General features: G+C 42.1%; 1 protein-coding gene across 6 annotated transcripts in view; it reads right to left on the reverse strand.

Moving 5' to 3' along the window:
• ERC2 (ELKS/RAB6-interacting/CAST family member 2) overlaps positions 1–13,547 on the reverse strand; it is a 971,230-nt gene that overhangs the window by 923,036 nt on the left and 34,647 nt on the right. The window lies entirely within an intron of this gene.

Below are 13,547 nucleotides of genomic sequence, written 5' to 3' on the forward strand. Positions count from 1 at the left end.
AATGAACACAGCTCACTGCAGGCATGACCTCCTAGGTTCAAGTGATCCTCCCACCTCAGCCTCACAAGTAGCTGGGACCACAGGCACACACCACCATACCTGGCTAATTTTTTAGTAAAGACAGGATCTTGCCATGTTGCCCAGGCTGGTCTCAAATTCCTGGGCTCAAGTGATCCTCCCACTTCTGTCTCACAAAGTGCTAGGATTACAGGCATAAGCCACCATGCCTGGCCCAATTATACTTTAAAACGGAAACCATCAAATTATTACTTACTTCTAAAAGTTTACAGATCCTAATTAGTACCATTTTCCCATCCACTTTGGAGACCAAAGTCTCCAATGAAACTAAGGGAATTTGGGGCCCGGGTGTGGTGGCTCACGCCTGTAATCCCAGCACTTTGGGAGGCCAAGACAGGCAGATCACGAGGTCAGGAGATCGAGACCAACCTGGCTAACACGGTGAAACCCCGTCTCTACTAAAAATACAAAAAAAAAAAAAAATGATCTGGGTGTGGTGGTGGGTGCCTGTAGTCCTGGCTACTCGGGAGGCTGATGCAGGAGAATGGCATGAACCCGGGAGGCAGAGTTTGCAGTGAGCTGAGATCGCCCCACTGCACTCCAGCCTGGGCGACAGAGCAAGACTCCGTCTCAAAAAAAAAAAAAAAAAAAAAGAAAGAAACTAAGGGATTTTATAGAAAGTGGAGACTGTTTTAATTCCATCAAGGATGCACTCTGATAGTATATAAAAGCGCCCTGTGGGTCCACTATGATAAAATAACATGAATTGATCCTGGTGTTGGTCAATATAACTTCCAGAATTTCTCTAGGGGGCACAATGTAGGTAGGGAGTGAAGAGGTGAGTGTGGAGGTTAGAGATTCCAGGAGGCTACTGAAGTTGTTATTGAAATGGCTAGTTATAGACAGAAGTTAACTAGTTATAGACAGAGGTTAACAGAAGCTAACTATTCAGACTATAAAAGTCTTCTGGATTCGTCTTGGTCCTCCTAATACTAGAACTAAGGCAAGCTTCTAACTATGTGCACAAGCACATTTCCCAGCAATGGCTCTCCTTTCCTCCTCACCACCTTACCCACACACTCCCTTGCTAGAGAATCTACTCATCATGCCCCTTTCTCAGAGAGACCTTTTCCATAGCTCTGCTGAGGGGGCGTGGATGTGTGACTCACTCCCTTGGCCACAGCTGACTGGACCTAGAAGAGACTAGACCCAAGCTAGGTCAATTGGATTATTGGTTCTCTGAATTTGAAGTCACAACAGCGCAACTCTAGGCTGTCCCTGGTGAGCGCTTGAATGAAGAAGATACACATGCTTTCCTTGAGTGCCGCTTTTTCACAAGAGATATATAAAAATAGACATTAAGAGAGAAAATAAGAGTGATAGAGATGTGTATGTGTGTATAGGAGAGACAGAGCAGAGACAGAGATGGAGACTGGCTTTGTTGATATTCCTCATCATCTTCCAACTGACCCCGATTCCCGCTCCATGTGACACCTGGCTGCCCTACTTACCCTTAATGTCTAGTAGGTATCATTATGTGCTCCCAGTAAATCCCTCCTCCCCACTTTTTTTTTTCTTAAACTTGAATGGGTTTCTGCTACTTGCAACCATATTCTCCCTTAAATGAGGGAGAGTGGATAAATTAGTAAATAAATGGTCTGGATTCTCAAAAAAAACAAAAAAGATATTTCACAGGGGAAAGTTGCTGGCAGAGGCAGAAATCAGGAAGGCTGGGACCCAAGAGAGGAAGATCTGATTTTGAGACACAAGATGTGGAACAAAAGACAAAGCCTGCATAGTGTATCACCCCAGTGAGGTCAGAAACCAACTGAGGAGGAAGCTGAGAGGTGCCTGTTGAAGGCCCCCTGGACTAGGAGGCCAGCGAGGTACTCTGAAATTCCTGAAGATAGAGGCAAGGACAGGAGGAGTTCTAAATGATTAATGAGACCATCCTCATTGAAGTCCAATAACCCAAAGTAAAGAGCTGCCCTGTCCCTGAAACTCTGCTCTTGTAGATTCAGGGAATTTGTCAAAGTCACAACCACCTGAAAGGGTCTGCCAGGCCTTTAATGAGCATCCTGAGAGATAATCTCCCTCATTCCTTTGCCACCTGTGGTTTTAATTTTCCAGCCAGTCCTGGAGTTGCTTCCTCCCATCCTTCTGGATGGGTTTCCAAGACAGGAGTGCTCCTTTGGCATTCTCCTCTGCTCATTTACTTGACAAGAATGTGTTTGCTACCTCCTGCTGGCCCTCCCTCCTCGCCTGTTCCTTGCTTCCTTCTTCGTTCTTGCTGTCTGTCCTGTCTGTATACCTCTTTGACAGCATGCTTAAGATGCTGTCAGGCAACACATTGCTTATTCCACTCTATCTTAGAGCTTCCATTTCAGCCCCAGATTCCTTGGTTTTCAAGCAAGTTTGATGTTTTTCCCTTCAAGACAGTGGAAAGAGCACAATTTTAGAGCTAAGCATACCTGAGATCAAATCGCAGCTCTATCGGTGAGGCCTCAGGCAAGTCACTCAATTTCTCTGTGACCTGTTTCTCTTGCATAAAATAGAGATGCCATGTGTCTTGCAGGGCTGTTGAGCTCACACATGGAAAGAAACTAGCAAATTCTTGGCACATAGAAGGTGCTCAAAAATGCTTACTTCCCCTCCCCTTTTGTCAGACATGGACGAAAACCACCATAAAGTCAGTGAAAGTGTAAAGAAATTATAGTTTTATAAAATAGGTTTATTTCCTTTATGAGTTGTCCATTTCCTTACAAGATTGACACCTATTTACCAAATGTCTACTTCTAAAAGAATTCAAGATATTTGAAGATTCGTGATTACTAATCCATAATTGGAAGAATACGTGTTTAAAAAGACATCATTGACAATTCATTCTTTCCCACACAATGATGAATCATGTTTTAGTTTCTATATCATCATTTTTACAAAAATACATGCATTTTGATCATCAGTTCACAAAGTGAAAGTAAATCACTCAGTGAAGGCAAAGCATGATATGCAAAATGAAGTTACAGTAATCGTCTAGTTAACTCAGTTTCTCAAGCTTGTATCTACTGGCATTCTGAGCTAGACAACGTCAGGGGCTGTCCCGTGCACTGTAGCATGTTTAGCAGCATCCCTGCCCTCTACTCACTAAATGCCAGTAGCTACCATCCCCCAAGTTGTAATAGTCAAAAATGTCTTCAGACACTGCCAAATGTCCCCTGGAGAAAAAACTGCCCACAGTTGAGAACTACCAAGTTAACTTTATCAACGTATGGAGACAAACGAGACAGCTCACGCCCAGCCATGGGTTTGTAAGATGAAAAGTAGCTGCCTCAGTCTTTACTTCTTACCAGATCTTTCCTACTGAAAAACAAAATGGCTACACGTTGCTTCCAAGGCACAATCAAGCGCTGGCTTCACAGAGAAACAGAAGAAATTGCACGCGCCAGAATTCGGTTGTTAGACTGCCCCAGCTCTTGGCTGCACGCCCACGCTCTACCTAAAAACCTACTTCCCAAACTTTTGAAATGCTTTCCACAGCTTTCAGAACCTGACCTTTACAACAGCTTTATCTGTGTGTGTCTGTGAAATAGATTTACAATTTTCTATGTTCCTGCGAAGCCAAACCACTTATTGAGTCCAAATGCCAACTGGGGGTGGTGGGAATTTGCACACAGATGTCAATGGACTCCGAAACAACAACACAAGAGCTCCACCTGCAACTAATTATAGAAACTGAAATTGTGTTCTGGCCAGAAGAGGCCACATTCAGAACCCACCCCATCTGCTTTGGCCCATAAAATCACTCTGTTACTTTTCTGCTGTCAACATAGACTTGACTCTTAAAATTCTCTGAGGATGCTGTCGATAGCGAACAACAGTGAATATTTTGGGGGTGAATGTTTTGGGAGTGACCACTCCTCCTGCCTTTCCCTCTTGGAGCTTGGTTTCAATAAGTACCCTTGGCACAAGTGAGACTAAAATAATCTATTCATTGAAATACCCTGAATTTTTTTTTTTTGGTTGCTTATGTGCTGCTGCAATCCCATCACCCAAATAAAGTGATCCAGAGAGAAAAATGGAAGATGGAAATCATTTAGGTCTCCCAAGGTCCAGCACACAAGAATGTTTATTTCCCTACCATTAGCCAAGTCTTTCAGAAGAAAACCTGGGAATAAAAATCTGTAAGGCCACTAATGTGGTACACATGGCTGATTCTAGGGCCGACTGCAAGAGATTACTGAGGCCAAAACCAGCTGACATCTGTGACAAAGATGTATAGTTCACTTCAAATCATTATCCTACCTTCTAGCAAACAAAGAAACCAACTCTTGGCTCTGTGCCATCTCATCTATCTTCAAAACCAAAAGAAGTTTTCACTCATCTCTGAAAGGCATTTAAAATTGTAGTTTCCATCTAAGTAGGTCATCATCTAATTCTGTACCAAAATTTTTCCAGCTCTCTGGAAAAGTAGACAAAAGCTACAGTTCTCTGAAGAGCTAAGGAAGACTGTTTCAAGATGAGAAGATGGACTCATTTTTTTGTCCTTCTGAGATTCAGCATTCCAAGGTATGTTGTGGTGCTAAACTATACTATCCAGTTCTAAATACGTGTGTTTATGTACCATTGGGGAAAACACACACAAGCACTCACACTTCAACTCGGAATTAAAATGAAACACCTTACACACAGACGCAACATAGGATTGACTTCTTAAGTTCTCAGGCCCCACTATGACTGATAAGCCCTTAAAACATTTGGAGAGCAGAGGTGACTAAGGACAGCTCAAGTCAAGGCAACTGACATCTGTTTTTGTCTTGGAGCATCTGGTCGCCCTTCATCCCACTTCCTTTAGAGAACTGCTCCTCTCTCAACACCTGCAGTTCTAATAGGGTCACCAATCACAGTAACCTCTTCTCACATAACTGCCCCAACCATCTCCCCACAAAACACACACACACATACACACTCACCAAGTCCTGGAGGGAGGATATGACCAAGGCAGGATCAGAGTCCCTCCATGAACTTTCCAAGTGGGAAGTGAAGATGTAAAGCTCTCTTGACCTTTCAATTGTGACCCTAGGGTACTGGCAGCCAAGACCGCCCACCACACAGAGGAAAAAATGAGGGTCACACATAGACAGAGGCAGACATTGAGAACCAGAGATGAAGCAATGGTGAGAGACAAAGTCCTGCTACAGTTTAAGGCCCTGGATGCAGTAACCCCAAACTCCACACTTGATCCTTTCTGCAATTTTGTTACAAGAACTAACCAATTCCACCCCCGACCCTTTTTTTTTTTTTTTTTTTTTGGCTTATGCAGGCTTTGAGCAGCATTTGTGTCACTACTTTGGAGTCTTGCCCAAATTAATTAGTAAGGAAGTTTCTTCATTTGAATGTGTAAGGTCCTTTAAGATTTCATTGAACCTCCCTGAAACATGCCATGGCTTGTTGGGGTGGGGGGAGGTTATCAGGACTGGCAATTACTATGAATTACAGTTATCAACGGTTTCTGATGTTTTATCAATTGGTGAGCTGCAAGTAATAGAATGACCAAACAACAGTGACTTAAACAACTCTGGGTTTATTTTCTCACATGACTAGACATCTAGAGGCAGGTCATTGCTGCTGTTGGTGCAATTTCTCAGAGATGGCAGCTCACACGTCTCTGGACTTGTCTATTGCTTTCTTTCTTTGGCCTTTCTTTCATGGTTATAATGTGGCTGACACAGCTCCACCCATCACATCAACCCTCAAGACAGAAAGAATTTGGGAAGGAGAACTGCTGGTGATATTTGTTCCTTTATCAGGAAAGAAAAAGATTTCCTAGAATCTCCCAGATTTCCACTTGGGTTTCATTGGCCAGATACTTGAGGAAGAGGAGGAGGAGCCTGAAGCTGAGCCAGGATTTCTCAGACTTATACTAGTGGAAAGAAGGGAGCCTGAGAGAAGGTAAGGGATAAGGCAGGTCTGAGAAGTGACTACATCTGAGTTGGTGGCACCATCAGGACACTTTGGAAGGCCCAGACATGGAAGGAACCACATAGAAAGTGCTCATCCACCTTCACAGATCTCCTTTAAGGTCTCACTTCGAGATGCTCCTGAAGCAGAGCAGCCTTTCCCAAAGTGTGGCCTTATACCCTTATTTCTAGGAATATTTATAATTTGTAACAGATGGGACTGTTGTTAAACATATGTATGTATATTCATTCCACTCCCCCTCTGCCTTGGCAGGGAGTAAATTTCCTCTACATGACTGACTTTGGGCTTGGTTACATCACATGCTTTAGCCAACAGAATGTTGGTGAAAATGATGAAAGCCAAGGCTTTAAACATGTTTGTGGGGTTTAGTTGTACATTTGGCATCTATGATCCACCATGAGAAGATGAAGCCCTGAATAGCTGCTGTTCTGAGGAGAAGGTGGAGACATGGAACGTACCTAAACCCAACTTCCAGTTTAGCCTAACTAAGTTGTAGCCAACCTGCAGATATGTGAGGGAGAGAGATAAACGCTTGTCTTTTTAAGCCATAGGTTTTGAGATGGCTTGTTACACAGCATTATTGCAGCAGTAGCTGCCTAATACGTAGGTGCTTAGTTTAAGTTTTGGCAGAGTGCAGTGGCTCACCCCTGTAATCCTAGCACTTTGGGAGGCTGAGGCAGGTGGATTGCTTGAGCCCAGGAGTTCAAGACCAGCTTGGGAAACATGGCAAAACCTCATCTCTAAAAAAAAAAAAAAAAAAAAAAAAAAAAAAAAAAAAAAAAAAAAAAAAAATTTAGCTGGATGTGGTGGTGTGCACCTGTGGTCCGAGTACTGGGGTGTTGAGGCAGGAGGATCGCTTAACCCCAGGGAGGTAAAGGTTGCAGTGAGCTGTGATCATGCCACTGCACTCCAGCCTGGGTCACACAGTGAGATCCTGTCTCAGAAAAAAAAAAAAAGGAAAGTTTCACAGTGGAGTAAGATTAGAAAATTGGTGAGTTAAGCAACTTTAATACATATTTTTGTTTTTCGGGGATTTTTTGTTTGTTTGGTTGGTTGGTTAGTTGGTTGATTAGTTGGTTGGTTTTGTAGAGGCAGGGTCTTGCTATAGCCCCAGCTGGTCTCAAACTCCTGGACTCAAGCAATCCTCCTGCCTTGGCCTCCCAAAGTATTGGGATTACAGGCTTGAGCCACTGCACCCAGCCTAGTAAACATTTTTAACTGAAAGAGAGCATTTCATGTGGTGATATGTTGTAGTAGTCTGCTTATGTTGTGGGTCGAATTGTGTATCCCTCCCCTCAAAAAAATACCAGTACCTCAGAATGTAACCTTCTCTGGAGATAGGGTCTTTACAGAGATCATAAATAAGTCATTAGGGTAGACTCTAATCCAATATGATTGGTGTCCTTATGAAAAGGAGAAATTTGGATGCAGACACAGCCACCCACAGAGGGCAGATTACGTGAGGACACACAGGGAGAAGGTGATCAAGCACTAGCCAAGGAGAGAGGCCTGGAACAGACCCTTCCCTCACAGCCCTCAGAAGGAAGCAACCTGCTGACACCTTGATCTTGGATTTCTTCCCTCCAGAACTCTGAGACAGTAAATGTCTGCTGTTCACATCACTCAGACTCCAACATATCTTTTTGTGGGAGATATACAATTCAACCCCCACAAAACATATGCATTATGAATTTCCAGGATAAGCATATCCAATATGTTGGGTGTTACGATGGACTGACCAGAAAATCTGTTTTGAAAAGTGTTATCTCCCTGCACACACTTTGGAAATACTGGCTTTGAAGGATCCATGGTTTCTTAGACTTATAGTGGTAGAAAAAAAGGAGCCTGGAAGAAGGTAAGTCTGAGGAGTGAGTACATCTGAGTTCCACCCACAAATCTGATGAAATTCTATCACTCACTTCCAATTGGCACAACTCATCATATCTGGACACTCACAATGAAGTTAGTATTTTAACAGAACATAGTTGAATGACCCTGTTGAAATGGCCCTGCAGGCTGGGGGTGGTGGCTCACGCCTGTAATCCCAGTACTTTTGGAGGCTGAGGCGGGCGGATCACCTGAGGTCAGGAGTTCATGACCAGCCTGGCCAACATGGTGAAACCACATCTCTACTAAAAATACAAAAATCAGCCACGCGTGCTGGCACACACCTGTAGTCCCAGCTACTCGGGAGGCTGAGGCAGGAGGATTCCCTGAACCCAGGAGGTGGAGGTTGCAGTGAACCGAGATTACACCACTGCACTCCAGCCTGGGCAGCAGAGTGAGACTCAGTCTCAAAAAAAGAAAGAAGGCAGAAAGGAAGGAAGGAAGGGAGGGAGGGAGGGAGGGAGGGAGAGGGAGGGAGGGAGGGGAGAAAAGAATTATTTGCAGTTATACAAATAAAACAAAGCAGTAATAATAAAGGAAACACAGAAATGTGATCCATCTCGATCTTTTCAAATTTCATGTTCAAAATAAGAATCAATAAATCCTATGTTGAAACTGGATCAAAAACTCATATTAATATTGATTTAGAGTAGATTCTTTCCTAATGTGTTAGGCCAAAAATAGAAATGATCACATAACCATTGTTTAAAAGCTGTAACATTCCCCAGACAGGTTTACTTACACTTCTTGGGTTACGTTTCCCAATGACCTTGTCCCACTTCCACACACGCAAGATGGGTAAATATTAGATCTAGTACAATCTCCGAGTGTGTGGTTCTATTTATATTCATGCAGAGCCTTGGCTAGCCATGCACAACCTAGGAAAATGTCTAAAAATTGCTTTATGTATACCTAATTTGGAAGAAATCCGTTAGAAATACAACGTTAACAATTGCACAAAATACCAAGGAATATGAAAAGTCAGTAACTCTTATGTACCAAACTACAACACAGAAGTTTTTATAAACCTTAAAAAGATGTATTCACTCCTATGTTTCCTCTCTTTGATCTCCATAACACAATAGAACAAAGATATAAAGAAAAGATAAACCTATATTCTTTTAGAGAAAATAGGTTCACTTTACTTCCCAACAGTTGTATCCACCCTCTCATCAGTCCTGCCCCCCCATAACACCTATCCCAACAGCACAGGCCACTAAAAATAATAAGGGGCTACCTCGCATAACAGTGTATTATGGCAGCAGAACATCCTTTCTCAATACTTTCTCCTCACCCCTCCCCCAACTGTTCTACAGGTGTGACATTGAGAGCATGGGCTATGGGTTCATGGCATTCCAAAGAATCAGCTGTCCATAATCCCTTGCCCCACTCTCCTCCAATTTAAGAAAACATATCATGAAGCAAAAGCACAAGTGACAGCACCAAGATAACACTGCATCTGTGCACCCTGGTTTATACACCAAGATAACACTGCATCCGTGCACTCTGGTTTATACAAACAAGCACATGATTCTAAATTTCAGTGCTGCAACTCTTAGTAGTAGAGCAAATGTATTTATATTCATGTAGAGCTGCGTGGCTGAGAAGTAAGGCCTTGGAGGGAACTGGGTGGAGGAGAAGTGGGAATGGAGGAAGGGGTGGCATATCCATCCAAGAACCTGAGTATCAACCCTTTGCACATAAGAAATTTGGTCACGGCCACCTACTCATTACCCCAAGGTTCCAAATAGTCCTGCACTCCCTGTAACACAGAGAGGGAGTTCAGCATCCTCCCTTAGATCTGGAGTTGGGTTCAGCTCCCTTAGACAGGACCATGAGGACTTCAAAATCTACTGCCAAGAAACTGATGAGCAGGAGCCCTCGACAACGCTGCATATAAGAAGGAAAGGGCTGGGCTAGTTAGCATTATACTTATAAAATTATGAACTTCCCATACAAGAGCATTTCAATCTCCTTACCTCTACCTTATAATGGACCTGCTTCCAATTTCTCTTCACACAGAACAGTTCAAATTGTTTTAGATCATTAGAACTTAGGTTAGTGAAATTCTAAATATCTAAATACCCCTGAAAGAATTACCTTGATAGATGCAATCTCTGATTATTGTGGATAAGAAACCACAATCAAATGTCCCTTATCCCTTTTGTATTTCTTTCTTCCATATAGAAAAAGTTTCCATGATTTTTCCTTTAAAAGGAAATTAAGTTATGGTAAATGGTGAAAACCCTAAACAGCAAAAAAACCATCTCTAGGAAAAAGAAATAAATTCCTAGTTAAGAATACAAATTCTGGCCAGGTACAGTGGCTCACGCCTGTAATCATGCCACTCCAAAGAGTTAGATGTCCATAATCCCTTGCCCCACTGTCCTCCATTTTAAAAAAACACATCATGAGCCAAAAGCACAAGTGACAGTACCAAGATAACACTGCACTTTGGGAGGCTGAGGTGGGAGGATCACTTGAGCCTAGGAGTTCAAGACCAGCCTGGGCAATATAGGGAGACTCCATCTCTACAAAAAAGTACAAAAATTAGCCAGACATGGTGACACACACCTGTAGTCCCAACTACTAGGGAGGCTGAGGTGGGAGGAGCGATTGAGCCCAGGAGGTCAAGGCTGCAGTGAGCCAGTATCGCACCACTGCACTCCAGCCTAGGTGACAGAGTGAAACCCTGTCTCAAAATAATAAGAATAATGATAATAAATCACATTCTTAATCATCTTATCAAAACTAGTCATTTTTTCATCTAGCATGTATGAAGTAGGATCTTCCTATAATACTAAATCACAGCTCAGTGATCTTTTAAGGAGGTAGTAATCATAAAGTTAAGATCTTAGACTTTGGCATGAAATAGAGCAATGCCTTAAGACCTAGCTATGCTGCTTACCAACTGTGTGAACTTGGATAAGTTGCTTATTCTCTCTACATTTATGCTTCATCTGTAAAATAAGTTCTAGCACCTACCTCAGATGACTGATGAAATCACTAAATGAGATAATGTACACAAAGCACTAAGCACAATGCCTAGCACACAGTTGGCCCTCAACAAATGTCTACTGGTAGCACTAGCAGTATGATAGAAACAACAGCAATAGCAGAAGATTGCTCCCCAAACTTTATTTCACCTAGCTCCATTTTTGGAAAAACATAAAAACCCCACTGGTAGTAATCCACCATATATGTGTCTCTCCTCCCTTTCCTGGACAGAAGAGAGGACTCCACCTCCCACTCCCTTCAATTATGTCACTTTCAGTTCAAGGAATTAAAGAACCAATGTGCCATCTCCAGTCACTCTCCTCCCCTGCTGTAGCAACGTTTGAAGCCATGCATCAGGATGCAGAAATCCTGGATCCTGAGTCACTGCATGGAAAAGACCCGTCCCACAGAGTCACCTGACCTGCTTCATACTTTAAGCAAATAAGAAATAAATCTCAAATATGTTAATCCACTGAGATTTGAAGTTTGTTAGTTACTGCAGCAAAACTTACCCTATCCTGACCAACAGGTACTCCTATACTTCTAAAAGGGATCCTAATATACTTCCAAAAAGAGAAGACAGTTTTTTTAATAACTTGTTTTTTGTCAATCTTTATATTTTTTACTTTGTAAGACATCATATTGCAAGTAAATTGACTTTTCAAAATCTCTGTGCTTCTTCCTCATTTTACACTTTTTAATCTAAAAGAAAAAATTGCATTTTACTTGTATTAAATATACAGATTAATACTAGAGCTTTCACTGAGTCATATGTCACACAGTCACATTTCACCTACGATACCAAGGTATCCTGTGATCACAGTAAGACCAGAACAAGGAAGGGATAATGGAAGTGCCCTCAAGCATTCACACACTCCTGGCTTATGGCAACCTGAGACGGTTAAGTGGAATTATGGATATCACCTATTCTAAACTGAACTAACCCTCATGAAATGGACAAATGGTTCGAAATGTTTTTAATAAAAGTGGAAAAGGTTTTATATGTCACTAAAATGTATCTCAATGTATTATTTTGCTCTATCTCATCCACATTTAATTCTTCGTGGATGTCATAAAAGACACATAATACACTGGCAGTGTAATGCATCCTGTAATTTATAAATAAATATACATGTATAATTGGGGTCTGTGCTCAAAGATAAATTTAATGAAAGAAGCATGAGATAAGTCACTTTGGAGCTAACAGTTTAAAGAAGAGCTTTCAAACTTTTTGTCCCTGCTTGCACCATTCCTAAACTGCTTTAACCATTTTCCAAAAAATTAAAATGAAGAGAAAACCAGTATAAAACTGGGGGGAAATGTGCATTGTACAAACAGGTTCATAAAGACTTCATGAACCAGCAAAATCAGAAAGAAGCAGAAATGATACCGAAGAGCATCATGTTAGAGTGATGAACAAACCTTTCGGTTCCAACTACAAAATCACATTTCTACGTCTGAAAACTAGCTTTGGCTCTGTTAGATAATCAAAAGGATAAGGTGATTGTTTTCTACACATAGAAGGAAAACAAAAGGCAGATTTTCCTATAGATCACAAATGCTTCTACAGGCGCTTAAACTCCAAAGGAGTGGTAGCCAGGGAAACAGTTAGGAGGGTCAGCAGGTGACTCCAAGAAAGGCAGAGCACTTCGTTAGACCAACATCAAAGCCAGTTATTGGAAAATCACTTGTTCAGTCAACTTAGAGTTATCTCAATTTCCTTCAGAAAGTTAAATAATATCTGGGAATTTTTGAGCCATGTGGTATCACATTCCCTATGCCCCAGCTCTTAGCACTTCTATAAGCACCAATTAGAGATGAAGCTGGGGCCAGGTGTGCAATCCCAGAACTTTGGAATTACTCCTTGAAGCCAGGAGTTCAAGACCAGCCTTGGCAAAATAGCAAGACCTTGTCTCTACAAAAAAAAAATAATTTTAATTGGCAGGCTGTGGTGATATGTGCCCGTAGTCCCAGCTACTCAGAAAGCTGAGGTGTGGAGGATCATTTGAGCTGGGAAGTCAAGGCTGCAGTGAGCTATGATCAACATCACTACACTCCAGCCTGAGCAACAGAGCAAGACCCTGTCTCTTAAAAAAAAAAAAAAAAAAAAAAAAAAGAGAGAGAGAGAGAGAGCAAGAGATGAAGCTGGAATTTAAACCCAGGTATGTCTGATTCCAAAGCTCTTATAAAAATAGCAGCATTTTAGGAAATAGAGTAGGCATTAAAAAAGAAAAGAAAATAAAATAGCAGCATATAAAACAGGCCTCACAGAACAGGTAGGATTTGGAAATGAAGACTGGCTGAGATTTAAAGGGAGGTGGCAGGAAAAGCAGGTGCTGAGAAGGCCACCAGTGGAAGGGAGCAGCAAGAGCAAGGGCATGGCAGTGCAAAACCTTGGGTGTGTGCAGGAATTACCAGGCAGTGGTGCAGAAAGCACAGATGTGGAGGGAGGCAGCACAAGATAAGGCTGGAAATGTTGGCCCAGGCCTTCTAGTAGAAGTACTATGGGCTCAGTCAAGAAGGTAGACTTTATTCTGGAGGCAATGAGTAATCACTGAGGGCTTTAAAGCAGGAAAATAGCATAACTGCAGGTAGACACCAGGAACCTGTTTTTCCTGTGGCATGAAGGATGGATCAAAGAAGAGTATGAAGGTGACTTGCATATA

The sequence above is a fragment of the Gorilla gorilla genome, chromosome 2, assembly GCF_029281585.2.
Source record: "Gorilla gorilla gorilla isolate KB3781 chromosome 2, NHGRI_mGorGor1-v2.1_pri, whole genome shotgun sequence".
Lineage (NCBI taxonomy): Eukaryota > Metazoa > Chordata > Mammalia > Primates > Hominidae > Gorilla > Gorilla gorilla.